At 51.0% G+C, this 22640-nt stretch overlaps 1 protein-coding gene across 1 annotated transcript in view; it reads left to right on the top strand.

Moving 5' to 3' along the window:
- The first annotated feature begins 7951 nt into the window (after positions 1 to 7951).
- KCNJ5 (potassium inwardly rectifying channel subfamily J member 5) overlaps positions 7952 to 22640 on the top strand; it is a 28776-nt gene continuing 14087 nt past the window's right edge. The window contains exons 1-2 of the mRNA XM_059930055.1: positions 7952 to 8535; positions 9021 to 9164. The gene's annotated coding sequence lies outside the window, so the exon portion shown is untranslated. The remainder of the gene's footprint in view (positions 8536 to 9020; positions 9165 to 22640) is intronic.

Here is a 22640-nt window from a genome sequence, read left to right as displayed (position 1 = left end):
GACCTACAATTCATGCCCCTTGCTGGAGTCCAGGCTCACCTAGCAATGTTCCAATCACGCGCTGACCTCCCTTCTGGCTCCCCCTGTAGGGAGAGATGTGTTGACCTCATGTGGATTCAGGCTCCCAGCAGAGTGAAGAGTGCTCACTGCAAATTAATGAGTTAACATTCTCGTCTAGACGTTAGGAAGCTAGACCTGAACGGGTGTTGCTGGGAGATGGTTGTACTCAAAAATCAGGTGATTGATTGAACTTGCAAGGGGGTCTTGGCAAATGCTCTAAGCGATGTCACTTTCTGGGATCTCTTGGAAGACAGCCGACTTGACGTCCATGGAGACACCCAAACATCACCGTTAGCTGTGTGCCCTTTCTATATATATACGCTGGCATAACTATTTATTTATCTGCTACCACAAGCGTAGGCATCCCTGTGGGCATGGAATATGGCCTTATTCATCACTGCACATCCAGAACCTGGCACAGGGTCTGCTGCAGAGCGAGGGGTCAACCAATGTCAGTAGGACGGATGGTTCAAAACGAATGAATGACTTGAGTATAAAGACAGTGAATTAAAGAAATGCTTCTACTTTTGCTGTCATCTGAAATCCCAATAAAATAACAAGTTTTTAAACAGGCATTAACCCTTAAAGGTAAAAAGAACCAGACAGGAGACAATAAAAACAACACTTTTGAAAACCAGAAAACAGATACATTCTATGCTTGGACAGGAAAAAACCAGGACCAGCACAATTGACACATCAGAATGCCCAGAGGTGTAGCTATTCGTAGCACAGTTTGCCTCTGGAGGTGGGGGATGAAGGAAGCAGTTAGAAGGAGGAAGATTGGTTGAGTCTGTTTAGGAAGGATCCTCTCCCTGACTCGGCCCAGGCAGGAAACCTCTCCCGGCCTCCCTGGCACAAGACTGGAGGTTTATTCTCTAGCGTAAAACAAAGGGCATCTGGATGGAGGGACGCACAGCACCATTAAGGATGGACTTTCACACCCTGAGAAAAACAAGGCTAAGTAAACATACCCATCACAGATGTCAAGGCCCCCAGATCTCGCCCCAACTTGATTCCAGAGGCTGGCAGTCAGGACTTGACCCTCCAAGCAGGAGACTGAGAGAGTTTTTCCCGAGGAATCTGAATATCCCCAAAGGAAAAATACTATCAGGGGGTGCCTGCAGTGAAATGGTCCAGATAGAGCATCTTCCAGAGTGCCTGACAGCTGTCAAGCCCCATCCTCGGGCCCAGAGCTTCCTCTTAGCAGGTTACCAGGTATCTGCGGAGCTAAAACAAACAGACATGAAAAATTGTCTTGGAGGAAACAGAGACTGCGCAGGGGGAAGAAACCTTAAATGGAAAGGATGCTACCAAAATAATGAACTTTAAGAGAATAATAAAAGGAAGTTCTTGGAAATTAAAATATGGTAGAAAACCAAAAATCTCAGTGAAACAGTTGAAAGAAAAAGTTGAGGAAATCTACTGGAACATAGAGCAAAACACAAAGAGATGAAATCGGGAGAAGAAGATAAGGAAATGAGAGTTTTCTGAGTTCCAACATCTAAGTGACAGGAATTCCAGAGTGAGAGAATGAAGAAAATAGGAAAAAGGAAACCATCAAAGAAACATGGCAAGAGAATTTCCCAGAATGGAAGGCAATGGTGAAAAGAGCTGCCTAGTGCCCAGAAACAGGTATAAATAGCCCCACACCAACCAGGTCCCATCACTGTGAAATTTCAGAACACTACGGACACACAGAGGGTCTCACTTGTTTTCAGAAAGTAAAAAGAGGACGGGTAAAAGGATCAGGCATGGAACTGGCCCTGGACATCTCAACAACATGATGGAAAGGTGGAAGAAAATGAAGACACCCCTTTAACATTCTGAAGGAAAATGATCTCCAATTTAGAATTCTATGCCTAGCCAAGCTGTCAATCAAGTAAAGTAGAGATATTTTCAGATAAGCAAAGTCTCAGAAAATTTACCTTGAATGCTCTCTTTCCCACAAAACAACTATAGAATGTGTTCCTCCAAAGTGAGAGAGCAAACCAAGGAAGAAAAGTTCAGGAGACACAGGAAACAGAGGATGTGATCCAAGAGTGGGGGGTGGAGGGAAAAGAGATGCCGGAGGCCAGCTGTGCATCAGCAGAGGGCAACCTATCCAGACCAAAGGGAGTGGATGGCTCCTGGGGAGATTTCTCTAAGAGATGAAGTTAATAGGACACATTACGTACCTGGACATCTTGAGAGGAGATTGAAACCGTAGGTGGAGAATTTTCCTTGAGACTGGCAATAGAACAAAGAGAACCAAGAAAATTAGTGACTCCACGGAAAACTAAAAGTTGTGCAGGAAAGAAAAAGTAGTCTGGCTTACTGCACGGATCAGCTATGAGTAGAATTTTGTAGACTTGATAACATTAAACCTGAATATTATCCAAGGAGAATGGCGATACCACTCCACTGGGAGAACGGAACGTGGGAAGAGTGTGCACACGTGGTACGGATAGAGAAGGAAAAAGTTAAGTTCCGTCTTCAGTGATAGCCTCTAAGAGCGAAGCATCTAAAAGTACGACTATAAACATGGTACTTAGACACAATGGGTAAAACCAAGGGGAAAAGATAACCGAAGAGGAAAGATGGTAGCCTCTGGAGATTGAGAGAAGGAGGAGGAGGAATTCTGACTTTTTCGCATCAAACTAGTTAGAACAATGTGACGCTTTGAATAAAAGCATATGTTACTTTAATAAAACCAAAACTAGAGGTTAAGATGAATGAGTCAATAAGGCATTCTACCTACTGAGAAATCCTTTTCAGCCACTAGATGGTGCTATTGGTCACTTGTGGAAACTGCCAGAGCAAGGCCAGTGCTGGCTGGCCAGTAATGCTATGGTGTTTTCCATAAAACAGAATAAAGTGAGATTTGATCAATAAAGATAGGAAGGAAGTAAAGTTGTTTGTTTTCTTTTATCTTCAAATATTGTCCCTCTCATGGAGCAGGAAGAAAAAATTATTTGCTCCTAGTGTTGCAATAGTTGAAAACTGGAATCTGGGGACAAAATCCAGAGTCCTCTGGCTGTTGGGTTTCCCCAGCCTCTAGGCGCACAGGCGGTGATTTAATAAAATCAACCGTGCAGTCGACTGTGGTAAATGTCTCCCTCGGGCACCTGGGCCCGGACTCAGGAATAAGAGGAAACTCAGGAACGGGAAGCTGTTGTTAGAAAAGCTGAAGCTACAATTGTGCTACAGCCAGAATTCCATGAAAGTCCCTGAAAGGTGATCTGGGATCCTCTCCCAACAGGTAGGTGCTTATCTACTCGGGGAAGCAGAGGCACCGGCTTGGCGATCAGGCATGAGCCCAAGGCACATCTAGCATGACCTGCGAAGTTACTAGTGACATCTGGAAAGCCGGAGCAGTGGCTTTTACCCTCAGCTCTACTGTCCCTGATTTTTCTGGCTCTGCGGTCAGCAGGAGCTGTGGGTACACGTTTCTTGCCCCCCTGCTGTGCTGAGCCCAAGTCTTTGTGAGATAAGTACCATTTAGTAAATATTTTATTAGAGATGGAATCTGGTACACCGCCCACTCTGAGGTCTTGCCACCCTCATCCTTTCAGGGTGGTGCCACCACACCGGTCATTCTGATCACAACACTCTGTCCCCTTCTGGACCTGCCTCCTCCCCCCAGGTGTGAGCATGGCCCCCAGCTCTGGCCACATCTCCTATCCCTCTCCGCCCTCCTCCGAACATCTAAACTGGCCTCAGAGTCCCAGTCTCCTCCTCTCCGTAGATGGCATCCCAAAGTCTACACCTCTGTCCCTGATTCCCTCAACCCCAGACGCCCACTCCCTCCTCTTCTCAGACAATTCCATCTGGGCGACTCGCCCAACCTTTGGTTAGCACATACTCTGTCTAAAATCACACTCTGCATCTCTGCTTTCCAAGCCCCCTCTTTCTCTTGCCTTTCGTATTCCCATCATCAGACATGCATGCATTCAGTAAGCATTTGCTGAATAAAAGAGATGGTGCCAGACTCTGTGAATTTCACGGATTTGAAAAAGCAAGGTCGTCCGCCTCAAGGAACTTAGAGATTCCAGGTAGAGGAAAGAGACAGGAAACAGACGCCCCAGCACGCGGTGATCAGAGCCGTAGTGCGGGGACCAGAAGGGGCTCCGTGCGCACAGGGGGAGGCCAGCCTCAGGGCCCCCGGGGATTCTGGGAAGCTTAGCCCAGCTCAGCAGCAAGCCCAGCTCTACTCCTCTTCTCCCTGTTCCCTGGGTGCTGTCAGGCACTGGCATCTGCTGAGTCTCTCTCAGCTGTGTTTTCTCTCTCTCTTTCTCAAACCCCAGTGTGCGTGGGAATCACTCGGGGATCTTGTTAAAATGAAGCTTCTCTTTGAGCAGGACTAGGGCGGAGCCTGAGACTCTGCATTTCTCACAAGGGGCCTGGGATGGTGCTGACGCTGCTGGGCTGTGCCCCACACTGTGCGTCCTCAGGGTCTGTCCCCCCCCCCGCCCTTGTCACCGCAGGGCAGCACCAGTGCGTGGCCCACGAACGCGCCTCCCTAATCCTAGACTGTGCCACATGGTGGCCACCAGCCGTCCCGCTTATTCCAATGAAAACGGAATAATATTTAAAATTCAGTTTGTTATCTGCAGCAGCCATAACTCAGACGTTCAAGAGCCACATGGGCCCCAGTCTACAGGACACATACCCAACGTCCCTTCATCGCCAAAGCTGTGTTGGATGGTACTGCTTCATCGCGGCCCCACCTAAACTGATTAGTCTGTGGAACTAGTTATATACTGACTGCCACCCTCAGCAGACTGGAAGCTCTTTGAAGGCAAGCTCTGTGTATGCCTTTTCTCTCTCCTCAGAATCTAACCCTTCTTTCACTTGTCAAACATTTGTTTATCACCGTCTAGGTGCCAGAAGCTGTGCAAGCACCAGAGCCAGTGGCGCTCAGAGGTGGACCACACGGATACGGTCCCTGCGATGGCAGAGGTCACAAAATAGATGCTCCTTAAAATAAGCAAATGGGTGAATAATATACAAACCACCTCCAGGAAAATCTTCAAAAATGACTTTCATAATTCTCCCCGACTCAGAAATCTTCAACATTTATTCCCATCTGTGGAAGAAAGTCTAAATTCCACAGCCTGGGGTGCAAGGCCCTTCTGAGAAGCAGAGTTCCATCCATCATGTTAGCACGTTGGTTTGCTAGAGCCCCTCTAACAAGATGGCCCAGATCTGGGGGCTTTAACAACAGAAATTTCCCACAGTTCTGGAGGCCGGAAGTCCAAGATCAAGGTGCGGGCAGGATCAGTTTCTCCTGAGGCCTCTCTCCCTGGCTTGCAGACAGCTGTCTTCTCCCTGAGTCTTCACACGGCCTTGACCCTGCGTGTGTGTCTCCCTGCTATCTCCCTGTGTGTCAATTTCCTCTCCTTAAAGAGACCCCAACCCAGTTGGATTAGGGCCTGTTGCAACAGACTCATTTTAACTTAATCACTTCTCTAAAGGCCCTGTCTCTAAAGATAGTCACAGTCTGCAGGGCTGGGGGTTAGGGTTTCAACATCTGAATTTGGAGCAGGGACACACCATTCAGCCCCTAGCAGTGAGGAATATGATTGTGCAATCTAACAAAACTGGGTTTGGAAATTCACTATTAATAACTGTGCCAATGAGAGGATACTTGCCTGAGCCTCCGTTTTTCTCTCTGAGAAAGGGTGATAACATTACCCCCCTCACGAGGTTGTTAAGGAGCTTAAAAGCATTGACTTCTGTGAAGCACCTGCTCAGCAGAGCTCAGCACATAGTAGGCACTGTCAGTTATAGCCACTTGTCATCACTTCTTACCCTTGACCTCCCCTTCATCCCAGCAGCAACCCCTCCCTCACTGCGGGTCCCTGAGGGCTTGCCTCCCCAAGGCTTTTTCATACAAGTCCACTCATATTCCAGCCCTAGTCTTCCTCATGTCCCACTTCTTCCTGCAGTCAGATGTCAGCCCTCGGCTCCCTCTCCAAGCTGTGTTAGCATTATTATCAACTCTGCACCACCATCCCATCAATTAGCACCTGGGAATTAAAATCCCAAGTTGTTAATTTGTCTGCTAACTTTTCTTGCACATAGGCTGACCCTCCCAATTAGACTGTTTGTTAGGCGTTTGAGATCAAAGCCCACCATTACACTTTTTAGTGCCCATCAGAGTGTCACAAACATAGCAGACCTTAACTTATATGTGGTCAATAGTCACTATTCAATATACACATTCAATATATACAAAATGTATATACATGTGGGGAGCGGTTTTAGCATAAAGAAACCATGAGAAAGAGAAGTACCACTGACTGAGACATATCTGCTGTTTACAGACGAGGTGATTAAGACATACAACCAATGTATGAAGAATTCTTCTGACATGAAAAAAAATACTTAAAATATTTGTCTTAGAAGAGTTTCAGTTAGGACTTCAGAATCTAACTCAACAAACTCTTTTAATTAATATTTTATCTGGCTCATTACCAGCCTCATAAATGCAAATGGAATTTCTATAAATAGGAGAAAAAATAATTTCCTGTGTGTCATATTCTGAAGAGAAAACTTTAATTGTGAATTCATCTCTTGCTCGATGAAGGAAGGTCAGAAGCAGGGGAGGGCGCACAGAGTCAGGGGTTCTGCGTGCTAATTACCGGTGATGACACACCTGAATTCTCCGTTGCTTTCGAGTCCCAGCCTCATCAATTTTCAGACAATGAAAGATGCACTTATACCTTCCAAGCCCCCCGAGTAGTTCTTCAATTGTGTCCCCCATGCTCAAGTGTCACCTGTGATCTTTGAGGGATTTGGACATGAAAAAGTCAAGGCTCACCGAAATTTGCAAAAACCAGCCAAGAATAGAATCCTATTTCTCATTTTTCAGGTCTAGGCGGGGAACTGGACCCAGGTTCTCTGCCTCCTGGTCCAAGGCCCATCACTGTGAGAATATTTACAGAATAGCATTCTCTTACCCTACATTTTGCTTCAAAATCAGCCAGGCTCCCTCCATCAGGGCAGAAGAAATGCCATGGTCTTTATACTGAACCCAAAGGCAGCTGCCACCCCAAGACAGAGCACCTCCTGGGCTCAGTAGATGCTTACAGCATGTGTCATGTGGTCCACAGACCTACACCGCCAAGGCCTCTCTGAGAACTAGGAAATGTAGGACTCGGGAATTTTCTTCTCAGAGTGATAAACCCTAAGATCAGCCTGTGGTGGATGAGCAGGAGGACAGACTACATCCCCTAAGGGGACCGAGAGATTTCCTGGTTAGTCAGAACCATTGCAGCCTCACTGGATAAAGACCCTCTGCAGAGAGAGAGGGGAGGGACATCCAGGAGACCAACCCCGGCTGCTCTGAGCTCTATCCCTGGGGACGGTGCCTGGACGGTGGGCTGTGTACACGCTGGTCCACGGCAAGAGGAGCCCCCAGGTTGCCACCGTGAGACTAAGCTGCTCGGTCGCTGCCACGTTACTGTGCATGGAGGAGAGGACAGGTTTGGTGCGTCTTAGCCCCAGTGACAAGCATTTGTCATCTCCTTCTAATTAATAAACCGGTTTTCTTGTTTTTGACAATGTTCACTTGATAAATATTCACTGAGCACCTGTGCTACGTGCTGAGGGCACAGCAGAGAACATGACAGCCAGGGTCCCTGGCCTGGCAGACACTGGTTTCACACGCCTGAGCTGGTGTGCCTGCCCCTGAGGGGAGACAGGCTCGGGGCTTAGGGCAGGGTTGTGGATCCCCAAAGGCTGGGCAACAGGCAGAGACAGGCCAGGAAGGGCCCCCCTGATGGGCCAGTCCTCGGAGAAGCTTGCAGGCCCTGCCCAGACAGCAGCCCTCCCTTTGGAGGGGATGTGACGTTAGCAGCTGGCTTTCCTACAACTCACAGGAGTTACAGAATGAACGTAGGCACTCATCTTCCCCCAGGCAGGGAGGAGCTCAAAAAGGGAGGAAAGGGAGACGACTGCTAGGCGATGGCTCTGCATCTGAATTGCTCCGGGCTTCTCCTGGGGCAGAGGGGACACTTCCTGCTCTTCCTGCGCGGCCACAGGCCACACGCCTCTGGAGAGGACGGCCAGGGGTGAGCACAGAGCCTGGGAGCCGCAGGCCTGTTTCCTGTCTCTGGACCTGCCCCATCTCCAGCCCGTGAGTCAGGGCACCCCAGACCCTCACTCCACCCATGGGAGCAAGGTCCGTGGGGCTGGGGATGCAGCGCCAAGCCTGTGGCCCCTCCAACTTCCCAAGGAAAGCCTCTCACCTTCTGGGTTCCATCTAAGAAGCGCAACTAAATTTCGCCAACCGCCCCATCAACGTACGGCGGAGTGAATGAGCAAGGCTCTGATCCAAGATTTCTGCTCGCCTAGTTTCTTCCTTCTTTCGGTCGGCGGCACCGCACCCCCTAAACACGCGTGCACACGCTCACACACACGCACAGGCGCGCGCGCACGGATCTCTGTCCTTGGCACCTGCACGACCAGAAGCAGCCCCGGCACCAGCGGCAGGTGCGGCAGGGAGGTGGCGGGAACCTGGGGGAGGGACGGAGGGGCGGGGCCCGCGGGGAAGGGAGCGCAGAGCCGCCGGGCCCCGCCCGCGGGGTGTCTCTCCGCCTTCCCCCTCGGATTCATTCAGAACTGACGGCGCCCCCATCACGTCGCACTGAACCCCCGCCCGGCCCCGGCCCCCTCCCCATCGCTTCGCCCGTGGTCCTTTACATCGGTTATTACACATCAGTACACGGAGATTCATTGTACTGGGGGCAGAAGGGGAGGAGAAGCAGGGGAGAGAAGAGGGCGGAGGGGAGGTAGGGAGGAGGGGACGGAGGGAGGGAGAGAGAGAGAGAGAGAGAGAGAGAGGGAGAGAGGGAGAGAGCGAGCGCCTCCTGCCACTGTCGCTGGAGAAAGGGAGTGACTAGTGGCTGGGACCGGAGGGGCTGGCGAGGGAAGGGAAAGAATGGCTTAGAAGCCTCTGCCCACCGGACCCCACGCAGGCAGAGGCTCCCGGCAGAGTCCGAGGCTGCCGTGATGGCTGGGGCTGGAGTATCCCCTCCCGGGCCCTGAAGGCTCCTGCACCGCCTCGGAGGGGCACCCCAGAAGTTAGCATCAGTGTGGCGTGGAAGCTCCCATCTCAACAAGTAAGTTGTCTTCCTTCCTCCTCCGCTTCTCCCCAGCTCACCGGTTCTGGAAGGCACGACGGGCGCTCTCAGGGTGCCCACTGCCCGAGCAGCTGGCTTTTCCCCGGCACCTGACAGTTTGGGAGCCCTGGGGACAGGGATGGGCCTAGGATGGGTCCAAAGTTCAGCCAGGAAATCTGAGCTCCCCGCAGCCGGTGCGCTGCCCTGGGCTGGGAGCTTAGGCTTCAGAGGGCTGTGAATGTGGCTCTTCTGTTCTAGAGCTGGGATCCTGTGGCACCAAAACCCGCATCAGGCTGGGCGAGGCCGGGGCAGTGGGGAGGGGGAATCCCCTGGGCAGCCGCTCTGCCTTCAAGTGTGGGCATGGAGAGCCGGGGCGGGCGGCCAGCCCTTTTAGCCTTAAATCCTCAGCTTAGTCTTGCTTCCTTTTAAGTCCGGCCAAATTGGCAACATGGCCTTGCTGATTCTGCCCTCCTGCCGCCCCGTCACCTCCTGCGTGCCTCCGTATCTCTTTTTAAACATCTTTCAAACTGTTCGGAAAGGCCGGGGGGGGGGGGCAAAGCTCCAAGGGCAGGGTTAGGGACTAGGGAATGGCACCGTTATTCCCGTGCTCCCCAAACCCTCGCATCTCCCTGGAGAGCTGTGGTGCCTGCCCTCAGCCAGGTCTCTCCTCCTCCCCGGACTGCGGGACAGCCTGTGCGCTGCCGGCTCCTTGGACCAGCTCTGGCCCCGAAGCTCCAGGGTTTGTGCCAAGCATCGGGTCGGACAAGGCCAGCTCAGCACCTGCTCTGAGAGCCCTTTCAAACACCAGCAGACCCACAGGCACATGAGTGGTTGTTTTGGGTCAAACCATGCCCAGCACTTTGCTGTCTTCTGAGCCTTTTAATGGAGCAGATATCACCATCCTCGTTCTACAGGGGAGAAAGTGCAGCTGAGCAAGGCGACGTCACTTGCTGGGGGTCCACAAACTTCAAGTGAGAGTCTCACCTGGGCCTGACTCCAAACCCTACCTCTTTTTCATCACTAAGCTATGCATCGTAGGGCTTTCTGCTTCCCAAAGTACTTCTCCATGTGGGAGGGAGGCAGTGAAAAGAAGCTAATATTTATGAACCAAATACTGAGCTGGACACGCTCATGTGCGGTAATGTGGACTCCAGTCCTATGACGTGGAGCTCATCCCACCCACGTTATAGATGAGGCTGAAGTTTGGAGAGCTCTGAGCGCTAGTAAGCAGCCATTAACTTCTAAATGCTTGTCCTCTGGCTTCAAATCCGGATTGTTTCCACTGTCAAACAGCAAGCCTGAAAGGTGTTCTGGCCTTCCCATATCTATACCTTTCCTTAAAACCCAGGTGTAAATCCCATCAGCTGGCTGACAGACGCCCTCGGGCTTCCTAAAATCTGGTGGGAGAATCTAGCAGAGCCATTGGTGTGGGCGTTAGAGAAAAGGGCCCTTGGCTGGGCTCCCACATGAGAAGCCTGGTCGGCTGTGATTTTCAGCTATTGATCCTGCCTGCGATGCCCTCACTCCAGGTAGAGGAAGGCAGGGCCCTCAGAGGAAGTGCTGGGGAGCAGGGCGGGGGTGCTTTTTGGCACTGATATCAGGGAATCGTCACTTATGAACGCTTCCTGTGTGACCTAAGGCATTTTACGTACGTAATGAGGTTGTGTTTTTCTTTTCCCATCCAGTGCTTTTCCCACTATTCCTCCCAGCCTCCCCTGACCTCACCTCATCTCGCCCCCCTACACCATCCTGTACCCACACAATCTGAAACTAAGTTCACAGAGTAGAGATTTGGAACCTAAGGCTAGAAAAAGACAAGCATTCTTTTACCTTGGAAGGAATATTTTGGGGCATTTATCGAGTGTTTACTACTTCTCAGGCTCCGTTCATTCACCACAAGATTGATAATAAATTGTTAAAACAGCATCAATTATTAGAACAGCACCAGGGCCATCGCTGAAAGAGGAAACATCCCATAGAGAAACGGTCTGTGCTTTCCACGAAAGCACGGGGCTCCCAGTTTCCCCAAACCATATTCTAGACTCCCTGTCTAGCTCTCCAACAGGAAGGGCATCACTCAGACACAGACTCTCCCGCAGCCTTCCTTGTTTAAGTAGCCCGCCGACAGTAAGCAGAGATGGGTGAACTCCATGCAGCCAGCAGCGCGGCAGGAGGCAGAGGCGAGGGTGAAATGGGAGGGGAGAGAAGGGCCCGCACTGCCCAGGGTCAGATCCCAGTGGGACTCCCCGACTTGGGTTCCCCGGAGTCTTCGGGCACATCCTGAGCCGGGCAGAGCTCTTCCCTCTATCTGTGGGTCCAGCAGAATCAGTGTGGCCCTGTCACCAGCATTCTTCCCACCCCACAGGCTGCGTAGCAAGATGCCCCTGGGGCGCTCTGCCGGCACCCTCCGGGGTTTCCCATCCAGGAGACCCTAGAGGTGCCCCAGTGGCCCGTGAGGGTGCTGACCAGCAGCACGAGGTGACAGCAGGGGTGCCACCCTCCCTCCTGTTTGCTCCAAATACGGCCAAGCTCTCGTTGCGTCCTGTGGTCAAAGCCACCAGCAGTGTCCTGTGCGTTCACGTACTCGAAAACTGCGTCTATGTCTGTTTTTTGTTTTTAAATCAATTCAGCAACCATCGATTTGATCTCCGAGCATGTGCCAGGAGTAATTAATTTTTGAAAACCTTGGAACGTGATCATTCGCGCAGGGAGGGTTATGCTTTCCACTTAGGAGAACGTTAGCAGAAGTTTGCATTTTCTGAGCAATCCTGGTTGAATATTTAGGCTGCAGATGGGAGGATGATGGAGAGAAGGGTGTGGCCCAGGAATCCATTAGGTGGTTGGAAGGAGCCATTTTTAGATTAAATTTCCACCGTGTCTGAGCTACAGACTGGCCACTGGGAGCCGGACCTCATCATCAGTTGTCTGTAAGACCGTTGTCAGCCATGGAGGAATTGCTCTGTTTTTCCTAAAGACAAGATAAGAAGGATGGGAGAGCCAACACAAAGGACTGAAGGGAGACATTTGAAAAAAACAACAACACCTGAATGTATTTCTCTAAGAGACCTGTGGAGTGGCTTTCTCTGGAATAATTTTAAACCAGAGGGGACAGCTTCCCCTTCCGGAGCCCTGGCTGCCGAGGGACCGAGTGGTGGCCTCTGCCAGTGCAGCCCAGCTTATCTAGCGCCTCCTACCTTGACATTCTGATAAGTGAGCTATTCTAGTCCCCAGAGCCCAGGACGGCAGCTACACTGGCCAACGGCCCTGTTGAGCTAAATGTCAGAGCCAAACCTTTAACACATGACCCTGGAGATCCTGGCTTGTGCATCCATGTTAAGTTCCATCATCATTCCAGACCAGAGCAGGCTGAGGGGCAGAGGTCAGGGATATCTGACCAGTTTGGCAGGTGGCAACGGCACTTCCTGGTCACCAAGGGTCAACCCGTATGGTGGCCAGAGAAGCTGGTGGGGACACTGAAAAGGGAAGTGGAGGCGGGGGTCAGAGATCGATGGTGACAAGGACAAGCTTTTAGGTTCTCACTCTCATCTCCTGAGACTTGGTTGTTTGGGGCTGTGTGTGCCACCTGCCACTATGTCCTCTCTTACATTTCAGGCTCCCAGCGTTTAAAGTCAGGTAGGTCCTAGAGCCATCATCCTGTGTTATTTCTTGCTGCTCATAAAGGAGAAGAGGAGAAAAGGCAAGAGTGGAAACGTGTCATCCAGGGCTGAACCTGTGCCCCACGTCTTGCACTTGGAGTCTGCTCCCCTCCCCCAAGATTGGGCTGTTGAGCATTAATCCCCAGAGCCTGGCTGGGGGGTCACAAGAGCAGCAGGGACGAGGGGCCACCCCTGCCCCAGGAAGCTGCTGTCCAGCTGGGGTAACAGGTCCACGGGGGCCCAGGTCCAAGGCACCTCACAAGCAAGGCTGTGACAGCCAGCGCTCCTGGGCTATCGCAGACGACCCCACTGGAGATCAGGGAACACAGTCCCGAGTAGGTTGCCTCAGTCACTTTGGAAAGTGCCCTTTATTGGATGAACTTAAAAAGTCGCTCGCATATTCCTTCAAAAATGTGTATGGAGCTCCTACCACAGGCCACACCTTGTGTAGGAACTTGTGATACAGGTTGGGTCATTTACACACCCTGTCTGTCCTGCCTGGAGCCTCTCCCAGGACTGACTAGGGGGAAGGCAGCCGTGCCACAGCGTCGGGGGGCGGGGAGCCTCGCCAGAGAGATGTGGGGGCCAAGGAGGTCCCACTGGACCGCAGAAGGCTTTCCAAGGGGCTTGAAGAACCACATGGTCTTGATCACTCTGCCTGTATAGTAAGTTGTGAAACTGAGTAAACTGGCTTCTTCCATCTTACTCTTTTGCAAAATTGTTTTCCCTAGTCTAGTTCCTTTGCCTTTCCATATAAATTTCAGAATAATCTTCCCTGTATCTACAAAAAAATCTTGTGGGAGGTTGATAAGAATGGCATTAAATCTATACATCAGCCTGGGGAGAGCTGACATCTTTTCTGTGTTGAGCCTTCCCATTCATGAACAGAGTATGTGTCTCCATTTTCTAGATGTTCTCTGGTTTCTTTCATTGGCATTTTGTACTTAACACGGTTCCTTTTGATCTGCCAGGAACTGTGTGACCTTGGGCGAATCACTTAGTTCCTCAGACCTTCATTTTACTTTCTGTAAAATGGGTATAATGGCATAGCAAAGGGCAAGTAAGATAAGCTTATTTCCCCTTGACTGATTCTCTTCTCTGTTCTTTCTTTTCTTTCTCCCAACTCACGTTCTGATGCCCTCACTCACTTCTCATCACTGTGTCGTTTCTTTTCATCTTGTGCTGCCTTAAGCGTCTTTCATGCTCAGCCCTTTACTCAGTCCTCTTTGCTTCCTGTTTCTCTTATATTCTCACTGCTTCTCCTGGTCACTCAGCCTCCCGTGATGTTCGTCTTCTTCCTCTTTACTGCATCACGTGGAGGCTCCCTTTTCCGTAGATGTAGCGTGTGATGCTAGGGCCAGTCAGCCTGGGTTCAAGTCCAGACCCACGACACTAGCTTTGGGGCAGTTTACTCACTCTCTTTCTTCATCTATAAACAGGGAAAACAGTACCTATGTCACATCTTTTCTGAAATGATTAAATGAGTCAAGACATATAAATCATTTAAAATACAATCTGGGATAATAGTATTACTGTCACGCTCTGAATCTCTGGTCCTTTCCCACTGGTTCTCTTACCTTCTTGTCACCATGCCATCTTTTCACTTGTATGTAAGTCTGTTTATATTCACATGATCTTGCTTTCTTGCTACCATCTCTCTGCGCTACTGTATCTCATATTCTTTGATCGTCATTGATAAATTGGTACCAGCCCAGGAAATCTGTCCCTGGGGCTGTTGAGAGGAAACAAGTGGTTTTTCATTTTGATTTAATTATTAATCTGCTTTATTATTTAATGCAGGATACATACTCACAGTGCAGGGTTACAGTGAAGAGAATGTATTACAACGATTCTGCTCACTTTCAGAGAGCTAGCCGGCTTCAAAGGGAAAAGTACTGACTGGACAGACACGAATGGGGGGAAAATGTAAAATGAATTAATTTGATTTTCATGCCCTTTTATTCGTGATTTTTCATGCATCTCCTGCAGGGGGTTGGGAGGGTGAATCTGGACTGCGGCCAGTAAACCATGGCTGAGTATTAAGACGAATAGACATAAGGACCCATGAGGTCCCGCAGCACCTGCCAAGGAGGGCAACAAATGTTCCATCTTAAGCAAATGGGAGCCAAATGAGTTGGGAACTTGAGTTGGGAAGTTGAGTCACAACTACAGTTCCATAGATGCATTGCCCAACAATGAGGTGCTTACAAAACATTAAATTGCTTGACAGGTACATGTGATTAAGCCTTTCAAATCCATAGTCCGTACCTCAAATTAAGCCTGATTTTCGCCCTCTTAAAAAGTAGTGAATAGGGACTTCCCTGGTGGCGCAGTGGATAAGAATCCACCTGCCAATGCAGGGGACACGGGTTTGAGCCCTGGTCCGGGAAGATCCCACATGCCGTGGAGCAACTAAGCCCGTGCGCCACAACTACTGAGCCTGTGCTCTAGAGCCCACGAGCCACAACTACTGAGCCTGCGTGACACAACTACTGAAGCCCGCACACCTAGAGCCCGAGCTCCGCAACAAGAGAAGCCACCGCAATGAGAAGCCCGCGCACCGCAAGGAAGAGTAGCCCCTGCTAGCCACAACTAGAAAAACCCTGCACGAGGCAATGAAGACCCAAAGCAGCCAAAAATAAATAAATAAATTTATTTTTAAAAAATTAGTGAACATATTTGGACTCACTCAGATATACTCAACTAGATCTTTTACATACTATCAAAATGATCTTTTTGTCTGTGTTTCCTCCAAAGAATTGAACTCCACAAGCAAATGCCAGATCTGTCTGCTCTCATTTCAGACGAGAACTCTGTCTTCCTTTAAAAACCCTTCAGTGAAACACCATTTAATCCTTCTCTCTTTGCTTTTTATCTGTATCGCAAACGCCCCATGTTTTTGTGTCTTTAATGACAAAGTAAGCGTAGGATTAGTCCACAGCACTTCAAATAAGGCTCATGTTCCTCTCCAGATACCAAAAAATAATGCAGAAGCTTTTATTCCTTCCTTGGAATCGTGGTGGAGACCCGTGTCCGAGGATGCAGTCTGAATGAGTGGCCTGGTCTGGGCTGCCCGAGGTTCTGAGGGCCCAGGTTCACCCTTTTGGCACTGACCAGCCCCTTCTCTGTGCGGCCAGGGGTCAAGGCCACCTGCTAGACCTATTGTTAAATCTTCCGGCATTTTTATTACCCAAAACCTCATAGTCTGTGTTTCCATGTCAAGTGTCATCGTCGTGGGAGTGATTTAGCCAGCATGTGTGGGTCCTTGGACAGCTAGCCAACTACAAAGTGGGACTAAAATCATAGGAGTCTCATGAGCCCAAGAGTTATGAATGGGCCCCACGGAGATGGCAATTACCATTATTATTCCATAATAATTCCATAGAGTAATAACACTGCTATTATTTCATACCTCATACCTGCCCTTATCCAGTAACAATTCGGATTAGGGGGCCGAGTGCCTTATACTGGTATTTGGTGGAGTAAAATTTTCCTGATAAAACAGCAGGTATTTCATTGACACTACGATTCCTGTGGATATTTCCATTTCTTATACAGGAAAGAGACCCAGGGTAGGGATCTATGGAATGATGTGTAGTTCAGGGCAAGGTATGTGGCCAGGAGAGTTGGGATTATAATTCAGGATCAAGATTGCACTCTGTCTAGTGCTCCGGACTTGGATGGATGTCGAGTGGGAGAATGGGAGAGCGTGGACCCTGTGGTCAGCCCGGTGTCAGTTCAAGCGGGTCCTGCGGCTTCCCAGTCACGTGACCTTCCCTGAGTCTCAGCCTCCTTATCTGTATAATGGACGCATTGCGCTTTCTCCACAGTGTTGTGGAGCTGATTAGGTGAGTGAATACACATAAGGTTAATATACATCTGGTTCAGAGAAAAAAACCACGCACACACACACACACATTTCACTTCCAGGGCTATTTAAATAAAAATAAGTCAGCATAACCCACTGCAGGAAGTAAATTGAACACATATTTAAAACAAAAACAAAATGAGTGCAGAGGGCATGGGGGAATCAGCACACATGGGATAGACGCTCCCTAAAGAGCTGGCTCTGGTCAGGGCATGTCTGAGGCAAACCTAGGGACAGGTGACTTAGCTAGGAGTGACCCCGGCCCTGCAGCCACACCCCTACCTTGACTTTGCTCAACAGTCCCACCCATGCTGAGGGACCAGATTCAAGGGCTCCCCTGGGAGGGACAGAGGCAGCCCCAGGAAGGAGACCCGGGAGGCCTGAGCAGGAGGGGCCGGGCAGTCTGTGACAGCTCCCCAGGGAAGGTCATTCTGAGCAGTCGCAGGCAGCACAGGACGCCCATGCCCTGAGCCTCCCCCACCTTACACAGCGGCCCCCCTGCCGCAGCCTCAGCAGCTCAGCAGTCAGGATGGTGGCGTGCAGGGACATCGCGGTGACCGGGGGTCCCACCCGGCAAGGCCTGTTCCTCCATCCACGTGGTCCCGGCTCCACGTTCCGCTGAAAGCCCCCCGCCCTTCTCCTGGTACATGCCCCCCTCATGCAGTCACGGGACTGTTTTATTTAATTTTTATTGAAGTATAATTGATTTACAATGTTGTGTTAGTTTCAGGTGTACAGCACAGTGATTCAGTTATACGTATACATATATCAATTCTTTTTTTACATTCTTTTCCCACATAGGTTATTACAGAGCATTGAGTAGAGTTCCCTGTGCTACTACAGTAGGTCCTTATTGGTTATCTATTTTATATATAGCAGCGTGTATATGTTAATCCCAATCTCCTAATTTATCTCTCCCCACCTTTCCCCTTTAGTAACCATAAGTTTGTTTTCTACATCTGTGACTCTATTTCTGTTTTGTAAATAAGTTCATTTGTACCATTTTTTTAGATTCCACATATAAGCGATATCATATGATATCTGTTTTCCTTGTCACGGGACAGTTTTGCATCTGAGAGAGAGGGGTGCCAACGTTCAGTGTGCTGTAGCAGACCTCGGCAGAATCCCTTTCTTGGGCGTTGGCCCAGGAGCAGGGCTACAAGGAGCACACGCGTCCTGAGCCCTTGTGAGCCTGCGACAGCGAAGAGCCTCCTGGGCACAAGCCAGCGCCTGGGGTCCACCCCGCTCCTCCCGCTGCGCTCTACAGCCCTCTTGGCTCAGGATCCCCTAATGACGGATGCTCAGCTTCCATTACGTCCCAGCCAGAGACAACTCCTGACCTGATCCACCTCCTGGCCCCACAGCCCACCACCCCGCCCCGGAGAGGGCGCTCCCTCCACCTTCTCAAAGCATTTCTAGTCAGAATCTCTTCCCACGGGGAACCACTTCTGCCATCAGTGAAGTGGAGAGCGTAATGCTTCCCGGAGACCCTGCTTCCTGCAGCATAACTGCAAGGGGTGTGACTGGGAGGAGAAGGCAGGTAGGTAGAGGGTGCACGGTGAGAAGAGGGGGCCACGGCAGCCCTCTGCACGACGGAGGGGTCTGGGGAGGGGGGACAAGGCTATGGGCGGCGAGACGGGGCTGGTTGGGACCACGGTGGGAACCGAGCAGCAGCCCATTCTCTGTCTCTTTGCTATCGTGTGAGTCCTACGTTGGCCTCCTGGCTTCCTTTGTACTGAGGATTGACAGGTGGTGTACATGGCAGACTCATTAGTGCAAACAGGAGGCTCTGAGGAGAATTTATTGGCATGACCACAACCCTTAACACCACACTCAGCGTAACTCAAAGTCCCAGCCAACATGTCCACGTGGGGAAGGAGCCTCTCTCTGTCTCGGGAGCCCAGGAGTATAAATTGGCAGCTGACAGACTGAATCTGACTCACAGATAGATGTTTTTTTGGCTCCCTCGGTGTTTCAGAAATCATTGAATTAGTTGTCAACATTGAAAAAACAAAATTTCCTGTTTAAAAGTCTTCATTTCTAGTTTTTCTAGAAAAAGAAAGTGGAAGATGTTGCAGCACCAGCTCCACATTCTTGCATGACAGTAATTAGCTGCAGCTGAGTAGTGCTGCCCCCTGTGGCACCACACGTGTACTTTGCTCACCTCAGTCCCCACCACTCCCTATAGTATCCCCAGGACCCAGAGCAAGTTTTGATTGCATTTACCATGGGTTTGCATAATTGCTTTTCCTAGAATAGGAATTATATCTTTTAAAATCTTTTTCTCTATCAAAAATGTGGAAAAGAAGGTCTGAGAAGTCTCATATTTGAATTAAAATAAGAGAAAGCACATTGTCTGGTCAGTACGCACGTGAGGTGTGTCTGTGTTCAGAGAAGCAGCAGCTCCGTTCGCTGGCCTCACTCATCTGCCTTTGGAGGCGGCCGAGTTGGGTACCAGCCTCCTGGGTTCTGGTCACTACGGCGTGCTCATCCCATTCAGGTGGGACAGGTATTGGCTCCACTCCTGGCAGAGGCAGACACCCCTGACATGAAGGGAAGCCCAGCCAGAGTCATTCACAGTGAGATCAGTGGCCACCGGCTAGTGGTCTCTGCCCTGGGAGAGCCCAGCACATCCACACAGAGATGCTTCTGGGAGTGAAAGGGGCGCTTGGTGATTTACACCAAGACACCAGGTGTTGGCTGGGATATGCGGACACCCTGTCTCCTTGGAGCAACTGGGGACCTGTGTGAGCAAATACTGCGGTGGTGAGAAAAAGTCCAGGAGCAGATGTAAGCACGGGGAGCTTTCAGCTCAGGCGAAAAGCAGGAGGGTGGATGGAGGAGAGGGGGGACGGCCCCAGCTCTATTCTGCAGCCCAGGCAGAACGGACAGCACGGCAGTAAATCATGAATTGGTTTCCAAGCACAGATCGGAATGTGTCGTCCGCCGCCTCCTGGACCAGGTGTTTTAGAGCTGCATTTAGAGGTTTGGAGTCAAACATGTCTAGTCCTGCCTCTTAATAACTGAGTGGGCTTAAGCACGTTACTAAATCACTCTGCTTTTGTGATCTGTAAATGAAACTGCTAAGATGTTTGAGCACTAAATGAGACAATGCATAAGAAGCACCCAGCACAGCGGTGGCATGGAGTGGGCGTTAAGTGCCTGAGCTGTTATGAGGCTCCCGTGTCTCGTGTCACGAGAGCTCACCTCACCCCGCCCGCTGGGCACCCTCTTCACCAAGTCTTTCCTTACTCTTCCTCACCCACTCAGGCCAGGCTGAATCAAGAACTGTGCCTTGGTCCCTCTGTCACTCTCTAGTGCACCGTCTGCCTGTGTGTCCCCACCATTCCGTGAGCTCCTTGAGGGCAGAAAATAGAGCAGGGGTCCTCCGTCTCCACTGCCATGAGAGTGGCCAGGGTCAGGCTTCTGGGCTGTGGGACCTGGGCCTCAGCATGGCGTCCAGCCCCCCAGCTGGTCACAGTGGGCACCCACAATGGGTGCCTGAGGACCAGAGCATCGAGGTCCCTGGGAGCTCCTTGAGAAAACGCAGATCTTGGGAACCCCAGAGCTACTGCATCAGAATCTGCATTTTAACAAGACCCCTGGCAATGTGAATGGAAAGAGCAGGAAAGGGCTGAACTGCTGCGCCACCTCCTTCTACACCCCCCAGGGCGATCATGCACGTTTGCAGGGGACGTTCAGTGGGGGTCACCGACTCACTGAATGAAGGAATGAATGAATGAATGAATCTTGTGTGCCACGGTCTCCAATGGGCTTTCACACGTGTGGTGTCACCCAGATACTTTTTGAGCTTGGGTTCAAGAAGGAAAACCACAAAACATCCAGGAAATAGAGAATAGACTCCCACCTAAGTTGATAGCTGCAAATAGCTGCAAAATGATGAGGCTTTTAAACAAAATATCTGCTGGGTTTTTAAAGATGTATTACTTCTGACTAGTTGCCATTAAACCTCAGAATGCACTACAGAGAGTTCTGGTTTTGTTTTCAAGGTTAGTAACCGTGAAAGCTGGGAAACCAGGGCTGGGCCCTAGGAGGAGCCAGCCCATCGTGCGGTTTGGGCCCAGGCTCTAGGAGGCTGGAGTTGATGGCCGATTTCTCCTGGTTGAAGAGGGGCTTGCTCGGCCATCAGTTTCCGGGCCAGTCCCACCCATTCTGAGCCAGCCCCTGGGTCTCCCGTGTCCATGGGCCCTGGCCTCTCTCTCTGCTGTTTCTACACCAGGCTCCACGTGGGCAGCCTGTGGGCTGAGGCCAGGTGCCTGCTGCTTCTTCCCGGGCCTCTGAACTGTCCGGGGCCCAGAAGACAGGAAGGAGGCAGGAGCAGCCCTTTCCAAGCCCAGTGGGGGTATTTGGCCCGAGACAGGTGGCTGGGAGAAGAGGGGTCATGGTCACGGAAAGCCAGGCTGGTGACCCCGATTCCATGCTCAGGCCACTGCGCTCAGGGGTCCCCTGTCCCCCCAGCCCTGGTGGCTCCCCTCCTCCTCTTCCCACGCTCCTGTGTGGAGAAGGCAGGTCACATGCAAGAGAAACGCCCTGATCTGAGCACCAGAACCGTCTCTGCCTCGGTGTGAAAAGAACCGAAAGTGAAGGTTCTTAGAAAGTTCTTCAGGCACGGCTTCTGGGGAAAGAGAGAGGGGTTCCCCACCAGGACCCCACAGAGACCAGAGCCATCTAAGACCTCTTCCTCTCCAAGCCGCAGGCGCCAATCTGGTGCAGCCACCGTGGAATCTAGACACTGCGTTGGGTCTTAGCTCCCAGCAGATGCTGTGTGACTCTGGGTGTGTTATTTAAGCTCCCTCTTAGCTCCCGCCTTTGTAAGATGAAGACGATGCCCTCCTCGCAGGAGTGAATGGAATGAAGCCACATGGCAGCGCGATGCTGGCGCGGCAGGCACAGGGCCCTGGTGGTCCTCCTTCCTCGTCCTTGATGCTTGAAGCTCTCCTGCCCCCATCCAACTCCCACCCCCACCCCTAGACAGAGGATAACAGAGCTACCACTTAGGAGAGCTCCCATCAGCCACACACCGTGCACACGCCTTTCGTTTCATCGTCACAGCAACCCTCTTTGCGGCACTATTATTGTCCGCATTTTACAGATAAGGTAACTGAGGCTTACAGAGAAGTCACCTCCCCGGAAGTCCCTCAGCTCAAGGTAAAGTAGGAAGCTGGGCAATCTGGTGCCTAACTCGTCATTACCTGGTTTCCTCTTCTGTCGTGTTTTAGTTGTTTATTTCTGCCGTCACATCTGAGCACAGACGTACTGGTTTAAAACGCCATTGGTCGGCTCACGGTTCTGAAGGTCAGAAGTCCAGACGCCACATGGTCACGTTCTCCACTCAAAGTCTCACGAGGCCAAAACCCAGGTATCAGCAGCTGCACGGCGTCTGGCGCTCAGGCCCTCCTCCGGCTCCTGTGGTAGTGGCAGAATCTCATTCTCTGTGGCTGTAGGACTGAGGTCCTCATTCCCCTGCTGGCTGTCAGTGAGCGGCTGCTCTCGGCTCCTGAGGGCCACCCACATTCCTCACCACGATGCCCCTCCGTCTTGAAAGCCAGCAAAGGAAACACCTGTCTCGTCAAATTCCTCTCGTGCCTCCAGTATCCTGCTTCAGGAAAAGCCCAGTCCTTTTAAGGGCTTCTCTGACTAGGTCTGGCTCACCCCCAAACGATCTGCCTCGCTTAGAGTCAACTGGGCCAGCACAAAACCCAGGCACAGGAGTGAGAACCCCATCCCCACGTCTGGGGGTGTACAGGGAGTGTATGGGGGCAGGAATCATGGGGGCCTCTCAGAATTCTTCCTACTCTCAGGACTTCCCTGGCGGACCAGTGGTTAAGAATTCGCCCTCCAGTGCATGGGACACGGGTTCAATCCCTGGTCGGGGAACTAAGATCCCACCTGCCACTGGGCAACTAAGCCCACGCACTCTAGAGCCCACAC

Source organism: Balaenoptera ricei, chromosome 8 (genome assembly GCF_028023285.1).
Source record: "Balaenoptera ricei isolate mBalRic1 chromosome 8, mBalRic1.hap2, whole genome shotgun sequence".
Taxonomy (NCBI): Eukaryota; Metazoa; Chordata; class Mammalia; order Artiodactyla; family Balaenopteridae; genus Balaenoptera; species Balaenoptera ricei.
The sequence above is the reverse complement of the archived record's forward strand: the minus strand, read 5'-3'. Positions and strand labels throughout refer to the sequence as shown.